Source organism: Equus caballus, chromosome 7 (assembly GCF_041296265.1).
Source record: "Equus caballus isolate H_3958 breed thoroughbred chromosome 7, TB-T2T, whole genome shotgun sequence".
NCBI lineage: Eukaryota > Metazoa > Chordata > Mammalia > Perissodactyla > Equidae > Equus > Equus caballus.
The window spans coordinates 32246713-32252712 of NC_091690.1; the positions used below are offsets into that span (position 1 = coordinate 32246713).

A 6000-nucleotide genomic window follows, 5' to 3' on the forward strand; every position below is an offset into this window, starting at 1 on the left:
GTTTGAAAAATATAGCATCAATACAGCTTAAGCCACACTGGCTGGAGATGAGATGTATTTTGTCTGGGCTTTGCTAAGAGCAGAGATCCTTGTTTCACATCAATGGGCCAGTTTCATAGTCTTCTTTCTTTGAACAATTAATAGCACTCCTGAACTCAACAGTATTTTGGATTAAATCAAGAAAATCATTTCTGCCTCACTTTTCACTGTGCAGAATCCCAGTTTTTCTTGACGTCAACCAAACATATGTCCTTTCCTCTTGCATTAGTTCCATTTTTCCTGTCTCAGTTAGTAGCTTTTAAATAGGAACCATATACTTGATGGAATTGTCCTCCCTAATGAGGGCATTGCCTGGATTTACGAGCGTGACAAGTAGAAAATAGGGAGAGATATCTCTAACAAAACCAATATTTAAAAATATTTAGATATCTAGGATAGAAGGATGTCTGTTAGAAAATCAGCCCCTATTCAGTGGATTGTGGTTGAGAGAACACATATGGACTTTATGTCTTTAGAGCCTCATAAGGATGGTCTAGTGCAAGAGAAACATGAGGCTAGCAGTGTATGAGGCTTGGTATTTTCTGGATAACATGGTAGATTGCAGGGATCCTGTTACAGAGTTGAGATTCTTAACCTCCTCTGAGAGAAGTCCCTTTATAAACAGGTGGTGGCATCAGTAAGACAGGAGTACCAGTACCAGGGATGAAATTATCCTCAAACATCTAGCTTTGAAATTGAGAAGTCTCTACAGCACAAAGAGAATTTATTTATTCTTCCTCCCTTCTTCCTTTCCCCACTTCCCTTCTCTCTCTCATATATATATATGATATGTATTACGAAATTGCTTTCTTGTATTACAGAATTTGTTACACAATTGCCTTTTTTGATAACATATCTATTGATAGATAGATCAGTTGATAGAATGATATATATATATCAGATGGCCAGGTGACTAGGAGTGGAAGGTGCCCTCTAAAGCTGAGAGCGAAGCTGTCTGCTAACAGCCAGCAAGAAAACAGAGACATCAGTCCTAAAGCTACAAGAAAATAAACTTTGCCAGCCAGCAAGCTCCATCAGCTTGGAAGAGAATCCTGAGCCTCAAATGGATTTATAGTCTCAGATGAGATTACAGACCCAGGTGACACCTTGATTTCAACTTGAACAACAGTAAGGTAGAAATTTGAATTGTTTTATGCTGCTAAGTTTGTGGCAATTTAAGAGACATCAGTAAAATTAATACAATGTGTTTCTCCTAATTTCTTTTGCATATATCTGTGTGTGCCTCTATTTGTGTGTGTATGTGTGTGAGAGATATGATGATGAAATCATTCCATCACATTTGCCAAACAAGCTTTGTAATAGGAAAATTTGAATATGACTCTGGAATTATCTACCATGCATGATGCTGTTGCTACATAGAGAATGGGTTCTCAGTTCCCACTTAATGCTGGGTGTTCTATATTCCCACAGGGAGAGGGACCAAAGCTGTGGAGAAATGACAAACGTGAGCCTCGTGACAACATATCCACCTCTTTGGGTTCTTTTTGGTGATGTATGTACTCACTGTGGTGGGGAACTTCCTCATCCTGCTGGTGATTACAGTGGATTCCCACCTCCACACTGCCATGTACTACTTCCTAACCAAACTGTCCTTCGTTGATGTGTGTTTCTGCATGATCGCTGTGCCCAAAATGCTGATGACCTTGGTCTTCCCAGGAGGCAGGGCTATCTCCTTTAACAGCCGTGTGGCCCAGCTCTACTCCTTCCACTTCCTAGGGAGCACCAAGTGTTTCCTCTATGTGTTCATGTCCTATGACCGCTACCTGGCCATCAGTTACCCACTCAGGTACAGCAGCACGATGAGTGGGAGAATGTGTACCCTCTTGGGCACAAGTACATGGCTCGGCAGCTCTCTGCACTCTGCTGTCTAGACCATAATGATGTTCCATTTGCCCTACTGTGGTCCCTACCAGATCCAGCATTATTTCTGTGATGCTCTACCCATCCTTAAACTGTCCTGTGCAGACACCTCTGCCATCGAGAGAGATGGCGATCTTTGTCCACATCGGAGCAGTGGCCTCAGGATGCTTTCTCCTGATAATGCTGCACTGTGTCCATTGTCTGTTCCATCCTCCTCAAAGGGGAGATGCAGAGCCTTTCAGACCTGTGCCTCCCACTGCATTGTGGTCCTTTGTTTCTTTGGCCCAGGTGTTTTTCATTTACCTGAGGCCAGGCTTCAAGGATGCTGTGGATGGAGTTGTGGCAGTTTTCTCTACTGTGCTGACAGCCCTTCTAAACCCTGTGGTGTACTCCCTGAGAAACAAGGACATGATGAAAGCTCTGTTGAAACTTAAAGACAAGATAGCATGTTTCACAGCAAATAAATGCTTGATGGAGATATGTTCATTTTTTTAAAAATTAGTAATATAATTTAGCCATCAACATATGATTTATTCCATGTACAGTTCTTAGTATTAAATGCTGTCCAAAACCACTTACTCGGGACTATTTGTTTCACTAATTTTTCTGAGTAATTTTAAAAATCACATTAGTTTTTTTAACATAAGTTTCCAGTTTATTAATTTAACAAGATCAAAAATTAGATGTCATAATATCTTATATTGGTGAACTTCTTGGCAATATAATTTTGTTTGTTTTTTTATTGATGTATAATTGGCATAAAATATTATATTAGCTATATGACATAATGATCAATATTTGTATATATTGTTAAATTATCACCACATTGTCTAGTTAACATCCATCTCCATGCATAGTTACAAAAATTTTTCTTTTCTTGTGATGAAAACTTTTAAGATCTATTCTTTAGCAACTTTGAAATATTTAATAAAGTATTATATAAAAATAAAAATTAAAAATAAATAAATAAATAATTTAAAAAATAAAATAAAGTATTATTAACTATAGTCATCACGCTGTACATTACCTCCTTGTGCCTTATTTCTTTTATTACTGTAAGTCTGTACCTTTTGAACTCCTTCACACATTTTGCCCACTCTCCACCCCCTGCCACTAGCAACTACCAATATGTTCTCTGTATCTATGAGCTTAGTTTTTGTTTTTGGAGTTGTTGTTGTTTTAGATTTCACATGTAAGTGAGATCATAAGGTATTTATCTTTCTCAGTCTAACTTATTTTACTTAGCATAATGCCTTCTGGGTCCATCCATGTTATTGCAAATGGCAAGATTTTCTTATTTTTCACAGCTGAATAATGTTCTATTGTGTATGTGTGTGTAATTTTCTTGATCCATTTTTTATCACATTTTCTTAATCCATTCTTCCATTGATAGACACTTAGGTTGTTTCCATATCTTAGCTGTTTTAAATAATGCTTCAGGTGCAAATATCTTTTCGAGTTGTTTTCTTCAGATAAATACACAGAAGTGGAATTGCTGGATGGTGTAGTATTTCTATTTTTAATTTTTTGAGGAAACTCCATACTGTTTTCCATAGTGGCTGTACCAATTTACACTCCCATTAACGGTGCACAAGGGTTCCCTTTTCTCCACATCCTCCCTAACATTTGTTATTTCTTGTCTTTTTGATAATAATCCAACAGGTGTGAGGTGATATCTCATTCTGGTTTTGACTTGCATTTCCCTGATGATTAGTGATGTTGAGCACCTTTTCACGTACCTGTTGGCCATTTGTATGTGTTCTTTAGCAAAATGTCTATTCACATCCTTTGCCCATTTTTTAGTTGGATTTTTTCTTTCTTTTTTGCTTTTGAGTTGTATAACTTCTTTATATATTTTGTATATTAAGCCTATGATTTGCAAATGTTTTCTCCCATTTTGTAGGTAGTCTTTTCATTTTGTTGATGTTGTTCCAATGCTGTGCAGAAGCTTTTTCATTTGATGCAGTCTCACTTGTTTATTTTTGCTTTTGGCGTCAAATCTAAAATACGTGTATTTTGAATATGGATTATTAATTACAATATCAGGTGAACTTCTTATTTTTCCAGCATTCTCATGTAAAATTAGGGAATGAATAGAAAAGAATAGGGTTCTAAGACATGGAATGGGGACTCGTGGCAGGATTTGGATAATGTGGTGCCTGAATCCCCAACCACACACTGAAACTCCTTGCCCAGAAAAATCAGCCCCTCCTGCCCTGTCTGATGAGGCTCTGCTTGCCTTGCTTGCAGATTCAAAAGGGGCTCTCCTTCAAACAAGAAAATCATTTGCCTCAGTCACACACCCCAATTGTCCTCTCTCCTTCTTCAGTTCACCTGCTCCCCACTTTAGCTTTGGTCAGATGAACATAATTTCTGAAAGATTGACCAAGCAGAAAATATTGGATAAATCAGCAATATGAACATACTTTCCACAAGTTCTGCCCTCATTGTGCTAACTTGTTCAGATAATATAAGTCTTACACAGTTTACTTACTGATTTGTTAACTGATGCTTGGACTTAGCAGTGGCTTATGCTAAATAAAGATATATAGATAAAGATATCATTAGATAAAGAATCTAATGACTTGAGAAATCAGAATGTGGAAGTAGAGTTACCATGTGCAACCTACCCACTCATGCACAAACCCTGTGGCCTGAAAGGACCAAGAATTTAGTCTTTTTATCAAAACTCTAAGAATTACACTCAAGAAGGGAAACATCACTGGGGCTGGCCCGGTGGCCGAGTGGTTGAGTTCGCGCGCTCCGCTGCAGGCGGCCCAGTGTTTCGTCAGTTCGAGTCCTGGGCGCGGACATGGCACTGCTCATCAGACCACGCTGAGGCAGCGTCCCACATGCCACAGCTGGAAGAACCCACAACGAAGAATACACAACTATGTACTGGGGGGCTTTGGGGAGGAAAAGGAAAAAATAAAATCTTTAAAAAAAAAAAAAAAAAAAGAAGGGAAACATCAGGATCCAAGGATATTGGTTGGGATTGATGCAATTGAAATGAGATTTTAATTTTTACAACATTTTAAGGATTATAAGTAGTGAGCTTTAGCTATCAGACAAGAGGTGGGGAATGTTATAAGAGTTGGTAGTAAGAGCAATGTGGTAGTAAATAAAGCAACCAGCAAAGAATTTTGCCAAGCCAGAAAGTCCTTCCTTCTTGATTAATGTAACAAAATCCTACCAGATCTCATAAATAGAGGCCAAAATTGAGCCACCATGAGTGTCATTGCCCTTACTTCCCTCGTTGAGTCAGTTCACTGATTCAATGCCATTTTCAAAAAGGAAGGGCCAGATATTCCCTACAGTAATGACATAAGCATGTACTGTGTATATTCTTCCTAATTTTCCCCACATGGGCCTATGTTCCTTCTGTAGTGTAGCTAGTAAAGGAAAATATCCAGGCCACTTATAACATATTGAACTCTGGCTGTTTTTAGTGAAAAATGGAGTCCTGAACAAGCCCACCTTAGTATAATGTTACATTACCCTAAAATTATTTCTTAGTTCATGAGTGTGGAGTTGGATTTATGTTCTCAGCAAGTGTGGGAATCTCCCCATTGACCTTCTGACCCTAATGAGCTAGGAACTATTTTGATAGAGAGGGCCATGTGGAAGCCCCAGGTCCCCTCAGTTTCGATAAAAGAGTCATAAAAACTTTGGGACACTCATGGAGATTAATACCACATTCAAAGATTTGAAAGATTCAGGATGGAAATTTCTATCACACACCCACTTAACTCTGCAATATGACAGGTGCAGAATGACAGGGAATTGTATGTTTAATGCAGTAGTGACTAATATCATAGCTCCTGATCTAGATGTGGTCTTATTAAAATATATCAGTAGAACCATTAACACAGTGATCCCCAACTGATAAATGCTTTTAATTTGTAAAGGTTTTCAAATACAAACTTTCATGCATAAAATAACTTCTACATAAAAATACATACATATATACACATATGTACATACACAGGCATACACACGTATATATATATACACATATATAATAATAATAATAAAACAAACTGTGTGTAACCACAATCTAATTTGAGAGTAAAATGTTAC

The 6000-nt window shown here is 37.9% G+C and overlaps 2 pseudogenes; both read left to right on the forward strand.

The window, feature by feature from the left end:
* Nucleotides 1-706, forward strand: part of LOC100071937 (von Willebrand factor A domain-containing protein 5A-like) — an 81513-nt pseudogene extending 80807 nt beyond the window's left edge.
* On the forward strand, nucleotides 1551-2397 carry OR10G33P (olfactory receptor family 10 subfamily G member 33, pseudogene; annotated as a pseudogene).